Source organism: Tachypleus tridentatus, chromosome 9 (assembly GCF_004210375.1).
Source record: "Tachypleus tridentatus isolate NWPU-2018 chromosome 9, ASM421037v1, whole genome shotgun sequence".
Lineage (NCBI taxonomy): Eukaryota > Metazoa > Arthropoda > Merostomata > Xiphosura > Limulidae > Tachypleus > Tachypleus tridentatus.
Genome location: NC_134833.1, coordinates 56,668,156 through 56,684,358, shown reverse-complemented (window position 1 = coordinate 56,684,358; position 16,203 = coordinate 56,668,156). Strand labels below are relative to the sequence as shown.

The following is a 16,203-nucleotide window of genomic DNA, read 5'->3' as shown; positions in this document are numbered from 1 at the left end:
GCATGACCTCCACTTATATGAGTTGGGTGGCCATTTTTATTAAAAACTTTTTGATGAACAGGTGATTCCAAGTTCATGTGGGTTTGACACTTTCTTGTTCTTTCCTACAGGAACTTGGAGCCCCTCAGGGCTGTGTTTTGAGTGTCACACTTTCCAGTATAAAGATTAATGCTATCACTGGACAACTCCCTCTTAATGTTGCAAACGCGCTCTAATATTGACAACTTCCACATCTCATAGCGGTTGTCAAACATGAGTTACTGACTGCATTCAATCATTTACTGAAGTGAATCACAGAAAAGGGTTTTAACTTGTCTCTTTCTAAACCCTTTTCAGTGCACTTTTGCTTCTAAGGGGATATTCACCTTGATCCTGAACTCCGTGTCGGTGAAGTTGTGCTTCCTGTGGTACCTGAAGCAAAGTTATTGTGGCTTATCTTTAACCATGAACTGACCTTTATACCACACATCAAGTAGCTGCATGTCAAATGTACAAGAGTACTGAACATCCTCAATCTCCTCTCTTCCACCTCTTGGGGAGCAGATAGATGTTTTATGCTAAAGATATATCGTGCTCTCATTCGAACAAAATTGGACAATGGGTCTCTCGTCTATGGTTCTGCCAGGACCTCAGCCCTGAAGTTGCTTGAACCCATTCATCACCAGAGGCTTTGGTTCTACACTGAGGTTTTCTGCACTTCCCCAATCCAGATTTTGTACACAGAATCTCATGAACCTCCTCTACACCTCTGCTGTTTGCAGTTGTCTTTACTGTATGCTTAGAAACTTTGATCCTTATCACAGCATTGGGCCTGAGGTTTTATTTTCCTTCCTCAGTGGACCATACTTTTTCAAAACAGATTAACTGCTATTGTTCCTTTTGGTCTTTGTGTTCAGGTGCAGTTAAATGAATTGGGTCTGCCCTTGGTCAGCCCATTCACCATGGCTTATTACCATCCCCAAATGTGACCTTTCTTTGAGTCATCTGAGAAAAGCAGATACTCCCGATCAGAAGTACCATCTTTTGTTTGTTGAACATCTTTCGAACCATCCTTCCATTCTCATTTATGCAGATGGTTCGAAATTAGGTGACTCTGTGGGCTCTATCATGGTTTGTTGTGGCTTGGTGGTTGCACACAGGATTCTCTCTACAGTTTCTGTGTTTACTGACAAACCGTATGCCATTTCTCTTTTGCAGGATCACATAGAAGCTAAGCAGTACTTGATTTCTACTATATATACCAACTAACTTAGTTATCATTGATATTCAAAACTGACTGACCCATTTCTCTTTAAAATCTACTTCTGTCCTGTTCTTCTGTATTACAGGCCACATTCGTATTCATGGGAACAAGTTTGCTGATACTGTAGCTAAGTTTGTCTGCTCTGGTGCTATCACTGCTGTGCCTGTTCCATACACAGACTATGGTCCTGTATTCAAGGCTCAGCTCCATGCCAGTTGGCAGTTAACTTGGAGTGAGCAACATGAAAACAAGTTTTTCCAGATAAAGCCCTCAACTGGACTTTGGTCATTTTGTTTCCATAGGGTCAAAAGGAAGTTGTCCTAACTAGACTGCACATTGGTCACAGTTTTTTAATTCAGTTGTTTTCCTTTATCTAGGACTGATGCACCAGTGTGTGATCTGTATGACACTCAGGTCACAATAGTCTACATTTTACTGTCATGCCATTGTTAGGACTCTAAACGATGGCATTATTTTAAGGCATGTTTTGTCCCAAGGTTTACCTCTGACACTGGCCAGTGTCATTGGTGTTGGGGACACTGTCCAATTTACATTTTCTTTATTTGTTAAGAGCCATTGGCCTTTTTAATGCTATATAAGTTTTTAATTCAAGAATTGGACTTTGTTTTGTTTTGGCATGATTCCTTTTCGCAAATTTTAATAGTTTTACTTTATTTCTAATTTTTTTACCAATGGTTTGGCACAGATAACCTAGTGGCTTTGTACCATGAAAGTCAAACAACCAACCAAACAACATCCTCTATTTGGTTTTAAGTTTACTTTTAAAAATAAAAAGATTGGCTCTTAGGGAACAGTTGAAGTTGTTACCAGTGTACATCATTGCTTCGAGAAAGTAGCATATCATGGGAAATTTGAAGTTTATACAAGTGAAGCATTTGTGAAAAATAGAATCAATGTCAAACTAGCTGTAACATCACAACTTACATTTAGAAATCTCCTTTAACTACAGATTTATTCACAGTTAGAGAACTTGGAACAGAGACTAAGAATTTGATAAGTTTTTTGTTGGGCAATCCAATACTGGGAGGAATGGTTTCAAAGGGTTAACTGATTTTATGTACTTTAGATAGGCCCTAATAAAACCTGGACTGATATACTTGTTCAATGGTATCATTTTAGATTTTTCTTGTTTTTTGTAATCCCTTAAAGTTAATTGTTGCTTTTCTTCATGTTTTATGGTAACACCTAGTTCTTATTTAAAGGAGTAAAATTTGTTTTGCCACAAATAGTAAACTACATTTTATGGATGTAGTCACTTTTTTTAAAGTATAACTTTTCCATTGGCTTTGTTTGGTCTGAAAATCCTTTTACAGCAAAAGATTAATGATAAGTGAGAGGAAAGAAGGTTTTATGAGAGTTACAGTAGTAGAAAGGTAAAGCATCACTTTTTATTTCTGTTCTTAAAGATTTTCTAAATTCTGAGTGTAATTGTTGTGTAATATTAAAAAGGGCTTGAAAGCAATCTGATTGAAATATGTAGTTTGTGAAGTTTGGTTTATGAGAATAACAACAAATATTATAGAACAGTCTGTAATATCCTTTATACTATTGCAAATGGAATATTATGCTTTATTTTTTAAACCTCTGAATAAAATTTTGATCATTCACTGTTAAGTTGTAGTACAAGTAATTGTATTTAAAAGTTTAGTACATAATAGACTGTATATAATTGTCAACAAGATAGTAATTGTTAACTATACTGAAGTATTATATTTTCAATAAACTAACAATGCTAAAAACATAAATTTAAGTGCTGCAGTACCTCACTACATTTCTGATTAGTTACATCTATGCATTATTAGATATTGATAAAAGATAAGGTTGACTGCTTGCCTAGAGAATCCCTTGATTTAGGTTTTTAAGTTGTACATGGCTATACAAAGTAATACATGTACAATACTCAATAAATTTGTTTCATGTGCAGACATTTCTCAATATGTCTGAATTATCTAGTAACATAATGTTGACTGTGTTACATGGATGAACATCTGAATTTTCTGGTAACACTGTTGATTGTGTTACATGACTTGGGACTACTGTCTAAATATGTTTTATGCATTTAAAGGTCCTGTTTATCTTGTTTCACCCTATATTAATAGTTAGCTTCATTCAAGCATTATTTATTAGAACTGTTTAAGAGTTATTACTTTCACATTAGATTCTATATATGTATTGCATGCCCTTTTAAAATTTAATTTAGTGTGAGAGATATTTCATCTGTTTTTTGAAAAACTAACAGTGTGTCTAAACCTTAAAGATTTGTTTTCATGAAAATCAAAACAGTTTGCACCTCTTATATAATCAACCTCTCATTGTTTGGAAGTTGTAATACTCACAAGAAGGGTACTGTTGATATAAAAATGCAAGTGTTGTGAGAATATTATTGTATTAACTAAAGTCTATTTCAGTATAGATACAGTTTCTGATACATGTACTTTAGTTCTACAGAGTTGCAATGTTTGTAAAGATGCATTTTGTTTGAAATTACATTCCCAAACAAAAGTGTCATCAAATGAGGTATGTTTACTATTAGTAAGTACAGTAGCAGTTGGAGAATGTTGTGATGATTCGATTCTTTAATGAACATTGTTCTTAACCTCTTAATAAATTGAGAATAAAACAGTCTAACTGGCTGATTAATTATTTGTAACCATGTTTTGAACAAAATAATTACCATTCTTAACATGAGAGTAAAACATTAAACATGTTTTCATAAATTTACTTATTTGGTTTACATAAGATAAGCATTAGATTACTGCATAATATTTGAAAAACAGATTGAGGCAACAAACTGTCAAATTAGTGATTTATCCACTAAGTAGAAAATATTCAGACAACTACTATAAAAATAAGTTGTATAAATTATGACTTTCAGAAGAGGTCTGTCATATGAAATCAAGGGTAATTTAAAAAAAACAACAAATCTTTTAAAACAAGAAAATTAGAATAATGTAGTAGTTGAAAATAAGACAGCAGCACATACCTTTTCTTCTTGTTTAACTGTACAAGTTGTAGGGAACATGGTATATACCATTTGATTAATGAGTCTGTCCATTAATCGATTAGCACAAATACACTAATTGTACAGAACTCTTGTGATCTGGTATCATTTAATTTGTATTGACTTAATGTCATTACAGAATACTACCTTTTTCTCTTTTTTGTTTTTCTATTATTCTTATAGATTTTCACCCAAAATTGCTTCATCTGTTGTTGTTATTTTCCCATGTTTCCATTAAAAATGAAGAATGTCAGTTAAAGATTTTGTTTCAAATTACCAGTAATAGATGGAACATGTTTAAACTCTCAAACAGTTCTGTAGAAACTTATAGAAAAGGCTACATTAACAGCTTGGTCAAGAGCTGAAACCAACAAGATAATTATCAATTAAAAATATAATAATAGCATGTATGTAGATTGAGAATTTAAGACAGAAAAACCTTCATTACAAACTACATAAGAAGGAATTTTGTATATTAATTGGAGAAATACCATGAACTTGCACACAGAATTTGTATAGAATACTGAATGACATCTTAAAAGCTTTGGACATCTGTCATTAAATGTGTTGAAATGTTCAAATGAACATCTAGTCATTTTAAATAAATACAGTCATTTGCACAAGCCCTGATGAATCTACAATGACAATATATCGACTGAAATAAAACAGAATTTTTTATATTATTTATAAATGTTGTTTTCCCTAGCATTATTGTCAGAAATGTTTAAATACCTCAAGTATGCCCTATTAACTCTAACAACCAAGAAAATAAACTAAACATTTTTCTTTCTATTAGAAAACAGGTAACCTTTCTCACCACTAAGTTAAAACTACTACAAGAAACATAATCAAACTCACTTAACTCAGTATACTAGTTTAAAAATTAGGTTAAAATTTTACATTCTTGTGAAAACAAACTTTAAAATTGGTGACATTGTGTTAGAATAGTTAAAAGGTACTTTTATTTTGGCACTTCAAATAAATGCAATAAATTATGTTCCTCCTAAATATTTTGACACGTTTATTTAACCATTTAAAATTGGTGAGAATGTGTTAAAAGAACAGTTAAAAGTTACTTTTATTTTGGCACTTTAAATAAATGCAATAAATTATGTTCCTCCTAAATATTTTGACATGTTTATTTAACCAGCGTTTTATCAAGTTATTTAAACTCTGAAGTTATTATAACAGTTTACACTATCCTGAGTAAAACACACATCCAGTTTTACATTAGTAAATTAAGGTTTCCTAAGTTATCCATGTAATTCAACATAAATCAAACAGAACCAACTACGTTTTCAAGTACTGCATGCAGGAAACTGATTGGCGAGTCCTATCCTAAGTGCTTCCTTTGCTGAAGCATCATCTTGTAAGGATGATGAGCCTTGAACAGTTTGATAAGATGAGTAGGGCAGTTATTTCACTGTTAGTGAATAGAACACCTAAGATAGTCAACAAAGCTATATAGGAAGATGAATTGCTATTACTAATATATCTAATATATTTTAATCAACTGATTTTGTATTAACTCTGAACTAAGTTCTAAGTAATTAAAAGATAATTATTCTTGCCTTACCATGTTGATTCTAATTCCAATAAAGATAATAACCTTACATTACATAACATACTAGATCAACATATTTCCATCATTACAGTCAACAATGAAAAACATCTACTCAACACAAGCACACCCACGCACACATAGTTCATGGTACATTTTACACTGGAATGTTTGTCTGCACCAATTAGAAAGAATTACTAAAAGGGCAAGAATTGTCACAAAGTTTGTGTTCACATTAATAATTGTTTACGTTCTGCAACTGTATAAATAATTCTGTGACTATCCATATATGGCTATAATTTTTTTCATAAGTACTATCCTAAAGAATAGAAGTTTCTTTACATCATTCATATGATTTTTTTTCACTTCTTCTGAAATCTTTTTAGCTACCAATTGTGTCTTTATTATTTACATGAGCCAGGATTAGTGTTTAGCATGTCAGACTCCATAGTTAAAAGTTTGCGTTATAATGCTGTTAAGTAGTGTTAACTTGTATATACAATAGTGTTTAGGAAAGTGTAGTTCTGCATTGTAACTGTAAATCTATAAAATATTGTTGAAATGTAAAAGAAATATTTTTCACCTACAAAACCTTTCTATTAATTCCCATACCTTTGTAACATGATAAAACAGAATATTAAACAAAACATATTTCTTTCAATATTTCTCAGTATATGTTCATTATTTATTTAATAATGCTTTAAGAATGAAAAACAGTGGGTATATAGCAAAGAATAGTTAATAATCAGTGTATTCAGTTTTAAAATTAGAAACAATAAGAATATTCAGTGCAAAGTACAGTTTATTTCTTTGTTCTCATGTTTAAAAATAAAACTACTCTAAAAAACTATTAAAGTAAAAAAGCAAATAAAATAGATGTTATTAGTCAGAATTCTTTGAAACTTTTGTAAGTGTACAGTTACGTACAACAACATTCAATTTAATTACCTGCTTTTTAACGAACAAAATTACATTATGTTATCTTACTTTTTGTAATACATTAAATATTTAATTCAAGTTACTAATTTAATCAATAATGTTTAATCTAAATGCATCTTGTTCCTAGCACTAGAAATAAATGAACTTTCCTTTATCCCAACAGTTATCCAATGGAGACTAAATCATTACCAGTATGTATATAGAACAATTTTCCATCTGTTTGGTATCTTGATGTTACAAGGAATTAATTGAACCAATATTAATGATTTTTGGTAGATCAACAAAGGAGGACTAATATTACAAAAGTTGTACATTGACACATATCCACTAGAATATAATTGGATTTACAAAGTGCAACTGTCTTAGCTTTGTTCTAGTGCCCTAGTACTTTATGGAATACAACCACATTTCACTTTTAATACATTATGTGTGTGTATAATTACTTTTTATAATTTAAAAAACAAGCCAAAACAAAAATAAACAAAATATGCTGCACTAATTGAAAATATCCCAGGGTACAAGCTATAATGTGGGATTATAAAATGTATCCTAGGTTTTGGAGGCAACTGAGAAGTAGGACCCACATGGTAGGGATACACTGTCTATTAGTCTTAACCACCATTTGCCATATTTCTTACCTAAGAAATGAAAAAGTAGCAATAAATATAGAAATTAGAAGAGAGAGATGTGGGCACTCAAATCCACAATGTCCCACATCTACATCACCCTTCACTGCCTGCAGACAGTTGTGGGAAGGTGAGTGCTCTCTGAAATAAAGAAGAAAAAATTAATTGAAATAAAAATAAGAAAAAATACTACTATTTGTGAGTAATTTGAAAACGTATCTCTTGAAGTTATCATTTTAGTCCTCAGTATGGTAAAAAGGTACTAATTGATAGCACAGAAAACAAATTATACTAGTATAAGGTATCCCATCCAGTTATCTAAGCAAACTTGTATAGTTCCCAACCACCACCCATTTATTAAGTCTACTGTGACTATCCTGAACTAAAGAAGCCTTTATGTGTAGCAAGGTGTACATCAACAAGATTATCAAATGAAAAATAATTATAACAATTATTCTTTACCTAATCTTTCTTCATCTAAAAATTATCTAATTTTTACATTTTAATTGCTTTAATAATAACAAGTAATACACATAAAACAAAAAAATATAATACTCGCCAGGGTCTTTTTTTTTTCTGACAACTGTTGATGACACTAATCCAATTTTTCATACTAATGATGCAACTACACTAAATTTTTTTTTTCATTTAAATAAATCATGCACCAAATAAAACAGAAAATAATAAAAAAAATCAGACAATGTCACATAACTATCACAATTATTCTGGCTTTCTGACAATGTAACAAGACTGAAAAATTCACTTAAGATCATTAATGTTTTTCTCATTGGGATTATTAGCTAGATTTTTTTACGTTATATTTATTTCTACACCATGGTTTAGAAAGTAGTTTCCGTTTTGAATGTTACTTAATAAAAGTAAAACCTTGTGACATGCACAGAAAAGGATATGTTTAGCAAAAAAAAGGGCTTGATAACTAAGTGAATGATAATGGCTAGCTTTAGAGTTTTTTATTGCTTAATTGGGAGAATAAGGTGGCCTTGATTGACCAAAAAACCCAGTGTTGTTCTTAATATAAAACAACATTTTGAATATAAAATAACATGGGACCTATTGGTCCATTTTGGCTGTGCCATCCTCTAGACTAAATTAAAATCTTAAAGGTAGCTCTTATCATTTCATGTAATTATGAAGCTTTTTCTTAAACTTACTTAAATTTACTACTTCTACAACATGTGAATGCAATTCATTTCAAAAGACAACCACACTGTTAGAAAAGTGAAACTGTCTTTGTCTCAAAATGACTCCTACTCTGCCAAAATTTATATTTGTATCCTCTAGTCCTACTGTTCTCACTGTTAAATATGAAAAAAGATGATACATCAACTCTACCAGTTCTTTTTACAATCTTAAACTCTTCAATAAGTTCCCCCTAACTCTTCATTTTCACTAAATAATTTAAATCCTTTTATAAATCAGCAACATCCTCTTCACAACCAGTAACACCCAAGACCTTAATATTATCTACAAATACAAGTAATTTATCTTTGTCATTGATGTATAACAAAAAGAGCTAAGGTCCTAAGACTGAGACCTGAGGCACCCTACTTGTAACATTAATACAGTTTGTATCAACCCTCTGCTTTCCTACATACAGCCACTCTTCTACCTAATTTTCTAACTTATCTTTCACACCTAGAGATTTTTTTCACCAGCATTGTACATGACATTTTGTAAAATACCTCTTGAAAATCCAGATACACTAAATCTACACCCTTATCCTCACCTACACAAGCAGTAATGTTTTCAAAGAATGTCAGAAGACACGTACATATTTTTAATGTCTTATTTTCATGTTTTACTAACTCTCTTGATTTTCTACAATCATCTAAGTCTTCTATAAAACCAGCCAATTTGAATTTATTAAAGGTGAATTTTACAAAAAAAACTACTCATAATGATTAATTTTGCAGGTTCACATTTTTTATAAAAAAATATGTGCTAATAAATGAAACTTGGAACATGGTTAAGAAAGAGCCCATTCCGAGCGGCAATACGAACGTTTTAGTTTTTACGTTTGCCGCTAGGAAAAGTACTGTGCGTAATAGTTGCCAAACAAACCGCCAACGCCAGCGCGTTGAATGTAAAGAAACATGGCCAGTGCACACGGAGAAACAGAGGCGGAGTCGGTTTTGACTTTGTGTTCTGAACAGTGTTGAGTAGCGCCATATCAATTCGAAACTACTCTGAACGAACCTAGAACAGTTACTTTTGACACAGATCTGACAAGTTCTAGTGATGAAGATAGTTCCACGAATGAGAGTAGCAGAACTGTGAGTGATACTGATAGCACCCGGGCCGGTTGCGAGTCGGTCATACCTCTAGTGGAAGAATGGTAAGCCTAAGTCATGATAACAAATATGATCTGTCTACACGTACAATTTTAAGCATCTCGAAACCTCTCTGGTATTTATAAATTATTGGTATAACAGACTAGGTTTTATTTGTTCATACTTTGCCGACTATGGTAACTAATACTAATAGAGAGGAACTTGAGTTCGAGGACCCGCATATTTTGTTTCATTTTTTACTCAAAAACTAAAGTGTTTAAAAATATGGCAACCACACAGAAATTATATCTAATCAAAGTACAGTTTCTAAGACAACTATTAAATTTGTTGAATTTTGTTTGTTTGTTTTTTTGAAATTTCGCACAAAGCTACTCGAGGGCTATCTGTGCTAGCCGTCCCTAATTTAGCAGTGTAAGACTAGAGGGAAGGCAGCTAGTCATCACCACTCACCGCCAACTATTGGGCTACTCTTTTACCAACGAATAGTGGGATTGACCGTAACATTATACACCCCCACGGCTGGAAAGGCGAGCATGTTTAGCGCGATGCGGGCGCGAAACCGCGACCCTCGGATTACGAGTCGCACGCCTTACGCGCTCGGCCATGCCAGGCCTAAATTTGTTGAAAATTCACCTTTAAGCATATGATGCTTTTTTTTTCTCTCTTACTCTTTGTGAATTAGCTTGGTTTTTTATTTTTGTTTTTTTACTTGTAGCTACCATTTTATTTCTATGAGGAATATGTTTACCTTGAATATTTAAAAAAAAAATTTTTTCAAATCTTATCAGTGTCTCTAAATAACAACCCTGCCCAATTCACAATAGATTATACTTGTCACATCTCTTCAAAAATAGTAACCAAAATATTATTCCTCATTGAACCTAATACAACAATGATCGCTTGCACAACAATTTTTTGACCCTCTTGATAATTTCTGCATTTAAAGTTAACAATAAATCTAAAATAGCATTATTTCTAGTAGGGCCATTGACTAATACGTGAAGAAAACCATCTTGAACGGCTTCCAGAAACCTTTCTCCCTCGTGGTTTGGTTCTAGAATTTCCCAATCAAGATGTATGATATTAAAATCGCTCATGCTTATGACTTCACTGACAGCTGAAATCTTAATCTCACTGTAAAGTTTCTCACTAATTTCATCAGTCTCATTTGGTAATCTGCAACAAATTCTCACTTAAAGCATTTTCCCTTTATATCTACTAACAGAAACCAAAATGGATTCAATCTCCTTGCTGTTATCATTAACATCTTCAACTTCAAAAGAATGTAATTCCTACTTTACGTATAAAGACACTCCCGTCTGTAGTACTCAATCTCTATTAAATGGTCTATAAACTTTGTTTCAAATAAATTTTTGTCATCAAAATTATCTATATTTTACCATGTTTCAATTATTTCCATTATATCAAAATCCTTCTTTCTTACAAATGCTCTGAACTCATTGTTTTATTTCTTATACTTCCAACATCACAATGGCAACAATTAAACTTGTCTTTATAACTTCTATGCTCATTTCTCATGTTAAACTTCTCCTTTTGTATTTAGTTTTCCTGGCCCTCACCACTGTGTAGTCCTAATTTAAAACTTTCCATACAGGTGGGTTAAGAGACTCAGCAAACAAGTCAGCTCTTATCCTATTTAAATGTTCGTCATCCGTTCCGTAAAGCTTCTTTCATCCATTGGATTGATCCCACAAGTCCACCCTATCTGCTCATCTTTAAGACTAGCATTTAAGTCTAGGACTAACATTCAGCCGTAGTGACCAACTTACAACTTCATCCACGCAGTTAATTTTGGACACTAGCACTGATAAGATACTTTGTTCTTTTACTTTAAATGCCTTTATCTCAACCTCTTGTACTTACTAATTAGCTCTTCTAATCTAAAGTTACACTGAACTGTAAATGTTACCAAATGTACTAAAATACGAGTCCGACAGTTTTTATCAATATTAAAGCACCAGTAACTTGGCAGTAACCTACTCCAGAAATTGCAAATTTAAACTTGATGATAATAGTTATTACTTAATCTTACTTGAAATATAAAAGTCTATGAGTGTTCTTCAAACCACTTTTTCTTGTATATAGAGAACAGCAAGATTAAGACACAAGGGAGAAATTAACTGAGTGTGTAGATAAAGATAAGGGTTATCATCAGTGAAAGTGTGGATTGCCTTGATAACTGTAGCATACTAGTTACGGGGATCAAAACAGGTAGGAATGGAAAGAGTATGAGGTTTACCAAAATATTGAATAAAACCCCTAAACAGTAATAACTAAGAAAACGAGAAAGATATTCATTTATCAAGATACTTTGTCATGTTAAGTCTATATGTAATGTAAGGCACTTATTGCAAATTACCGGAATACCAACACCTCCTTTGGAAAGATGAAGGTAAAGTGTTAGACATGCAACCAGTTCCATTTTATAATTTCATATAAATCCAAAAGTTATATGTTTGAGCTGTTGGATAATATCGTCAGTTGGTGGATAAATGGTCCCTAAATACCAGAGGAGAAGTATTATTATCTGGTGAATAATGGTGGCTCAAAGAAAGACTGATTGTGAAGAGTGCATATAAACTTTTAGTTTACTGGTAACGTGGTTGGGACACTTGTTCCAGCTATCATCTGTAACATTTGTAAACCAGGTACCTAAATGTTTTACAGAACAGGTTGACCAGTGCAAAATGAGACTTGGTATAGTTTAGTTGTGCCCTATGTGCCTGAGAATAGAGGGCTATGATGTCTATTAATTTTCCCAGGGATCCTGTATTGGACAGATAAAATAATACATCATCAGCATGGCTAGTGGTCTTACAATGAAGTCCTGAACTACTTGGCGTTAGAATTCTAGTTACATCAAAGTTACTGGCACATGACAAAAGACATTCAATAATCAGGACATAAATGAAGTAAAGTAACTATTCATTAACACCTGACTCATTGCACCAGAATATAGAGATTGCAAACATGTAATAAAATATTCTGGGAGCCTGTACCATCAGAGGATATACCACAGAAAGACATGGCTTTGCTTTGATACAGAGCTAAGAAAGTGGCCAGAAGATCGGTGTTGTCGATATAATAGAACAAGTCTCTAATGAGCAGGAGATTACACTGTATACTTCTGCCTAGAACACCACAAGTTTTGTCAGTTGAGCAAGGAAGCCTAACGCCTTTCTTAGCCACAGACTAAAAACTTTAGAAATAAATTCGTAGTCAACACTGAATAAAATTATAGGATGCCATGAAAACAAATTCTCTGAACTGTTCTCGTTTTTACAGGGTATGGTGACATAACCACGCCCTGTAACGTAGCAGAAAGGTGTCCACAAAAGATGAACTGATGTGGTCCACATGAAGCCATGAGTACCAAAACACTAGTTCCTGGGGAGTAGACGAAGAGCTTGTCCACATTCATCTACTGTTAGAAGTGAGTTGAGATGGAAGGAAAACTCTGCATCTAGAGGATGAAGGAACCTGGTAACTTCTACCCACTTTGAATCCTGTACTTCTCCAGAAGTATAGAGGAACTAATAATGAGAATAACATTCCCTTAACACGATCCATGTAACAGGACCGTGCTGATTTTCGTTCTTGACACCAATGTACCCTATTCGAGCTTTCTGATTCAAATGATTGAATGTGTGAATGAATTACAGCTGACGTGAGCAGTGCAGAATACGGTTGTTTAATATCTGATTTGAGGTATTTAATGTTATAAAACATTATGTTATCTGCACAGTCACTTCACAGTAAAATGGCTAGCTTGTTTCTTTTAATTTTGCAAATGTTTATGGAATTTTTTAGCCTTTAGTAAACCCACATGATGGAAATGGTTTTTGCACAGGTCCTTGAGATCTGTCCATCACTGCACACATCTGATACAGTACTTTCGTATAACTAAATGGCGGTACAGGTCGTTTAGGAATGAGTTATTCAGTCTCGAGAAATGACTAGTGATCAAAAACATAGTGGAATGGGGAACCGATTGGAAAGGCTCTAGCTCTCAATAAACTAGGAAGTAATCCTGCTAGTATGCAGAATCTGTTCAATCAGCAGGAAACAAAAGCTGTTCCATATAAATAGCGCTAAACATCTTGTAGATTACGACTCAATGAGATCTGAACAGGGGCTGAAAACCATTTATTGCCGAAAATGGGTTGCCGTCAAGCTTATCCAATGTTGGGTCTCAGAAAGAGTTAAAGTCTCCTTCCAAAATAATGTCTGTCATTGTTAATAGAAAACGATTCAGGTTACTAAAGAAAGTTCTGTTCAGGCTGTCTGTCAGGTGAATAAATGTTTACCAAGTGTGAAGAATGTTTGTGAATAAGTAGATAATAAAATACAACTCTCTAATCCACGCCGCACCAGACATGCTGGCTCTTTCAGCCGTGGGAACGTTATAAAGTGTCGGTCAATCCCACTATTCGTTGGTAAAAGAGTAGCCTAAGAGTTGGCGGTGAGTGTTGATGACTAGCTGTCTTCCCTCTAGTCTTAAACTGCTAAATTAGGGACGGCTAGTGCAAATAGCCCTTGAGTATGTTTGTGCGAAATTCAAATAAAACAATCCATAAACTGACATGTAAACTGCTTACAGCACCTGGTATAATAATTGTTTATAATATTCTGTTCTCTTCGAGGAAGAAGTGCGCGTAACTTTAATCGTACTATTCTGCCATTAACAATGGTTTGCTATCCATGTATTGATACGAGTTATTCACTTCTACCCATAGTTTGTACGAACGATAGAAATTATATGTTAATATCCAAACTACTCTCAACAATAACTGTTACGTCAATACAATTTCGAACATTGATACCTATAAAAATTTCACTATGATTAAACGCTACGTTTCTTTATCTCCAACATTGAAAATCATTCAATTCTTCCATAAACTGACCTGAACAAAATCGCACAAAATCAGTTAATGTCAATCTCAAAATCAAATGGCAGATGAGACAGTAAGAGATATTTAAATAAAAAACTGATTTCAAAAGAACTTCTAAGAAAGAATACAAGATATCTATATTTTTCATAGAAATAAGTGTGTGTATATATACATATACATAAATTACACATATCCCCTTAGAAAAATCAGGAAGCAGCAAAATACCAAACATGTTCGCCCTTTTAGCTATGGGGACGTTATAATGTTATGGTCAATCCTATTATCTGTTTATAAAAGAGTAGCTCAAGAGTTGGCGTTGGGTGGTGATGACTAGTTGCCTTCCTTCTAGTCTTACACTACTAAATTAGAGACGGCTAGCGCAGATAACCCTCGAGTAGCTTTGCACGAAATTCACCCCTTAAAGGTGATAAAATGGATAAAACCTGGGCTGCATACTCATTTCTAAGAAAGTTGGATATCTTCTTTACTTAAGTAATACATAAGTACATTTCCTATTTAGAACAATTTTAAACAAACCATTCATATAATGCACACAACAACAGTATATGAGGCCTTCTCTCGGAGATTTTAAACTTTTGTCAAAATTTACTGATTTCATGTTAAGTTACTTGACTGATACAATTGGTTAATAAGTAGTGAATAATAAAATTTATTCGCTATGAGCCTTTTACGACTATAACGTTTTTTTTTTTAGAATTGGGAGCATGTAACGTTATTTGTAGTATTCATATGTAGAAAAGTACTCCGAAATTTAACGTTTGTTTAAAATCCAAGAACTTACGCCAGTGTAATCAGTTTTAAACACTTACCTATAAAGATTTCAAATATTGAAAAATCCCTCAGTTCATCAATAAAATGATGTGTACATGTTTCTCTTTTTATCGTTTTAAACTGTTTTCTAACAAACACGTTATAGAGATAGAAGATTAACTGGGGTGAAATGTCATATACTTGTTACGTTTTAATAAACTGTCATGTATTACAATGGGGAGAATATTACGTTAATTGACTTAATAATAAAGTACTCTGACATTTAACAATAGTTTCATGACCCTGTACTTAGGTGACTTTGTACTTCTACCCTAGATTTTATGAACGATAGAACTCGTATACAGATATTTAAAGAAAAACTGATACCAAAATAACATGTATGAAAGGTTCATATAAAGATAAACTGTGTGACACAGTTAACTACACGTTTAATTCTGAGATAGTTGGACAACTAAGCGAGTTTAATAATCTACTTTTAATTACTATGATCATCCTCGTATATCTTTAAACTTCTATATGGATATTAGATTAGTGTATAAGTAAAAGATGTTTGTAAAAACACACTAATCATATAATATACACTCCAACAGTATACCAGGCCTTTCCATAGCTTTTATTAAATGTTGTAAAAATTTAAAATTTGCTGATTATAGTTGTAATTACCTGTAAGTGGTATAATTCGATAAAATGTTGTGAAAAAAAGATGTATTTGGTATAACATCTACTATAATCCATTTATTTGCTTGTGGCATGTTGCTCTTCTCGATAGGCAGAGATAGCCTAGTTGCTTTGCAT

The 16,203-nt window shown here is 32.9% G+C and overlaps 1 long non-coding RNA gene across 4 annotated transcripts; it reads right to left on the bottom strand.

Annotated features, from left to right (window-relative positions):
* Positions 1-3,967: 3,967 nt before the first annotated feature.
* Positions 3,968-15,579, bottom strand: LOC143225285 (uncharacterized). 4 transcript variants are annotated; one of them, XR_013013766.1, is made up of 3 exons: positions 15,447-15,579; positions 7,404-7,532; positions 3,968-5,725 (listed from the first exon to the last, which is right to left on the bottom strand). It is a non-coding gene; the product is annotated as an uncharacterized LOC143225285 (long non-coding RNA). The 4 variants fall into 4 exon arrangements; XR_013013767.1 differs by lacking the exon at positions 15,447-15,579 and adding an exon at positions 9,609-9,741; XR_013013764.1 differs by lacking the exon at positions 15,447-15,579 and adding an exon at positions 9,139-9,394.
* Between the last annotated feature and the right edge of the window lie 624 nt (positions 15,580-16,203).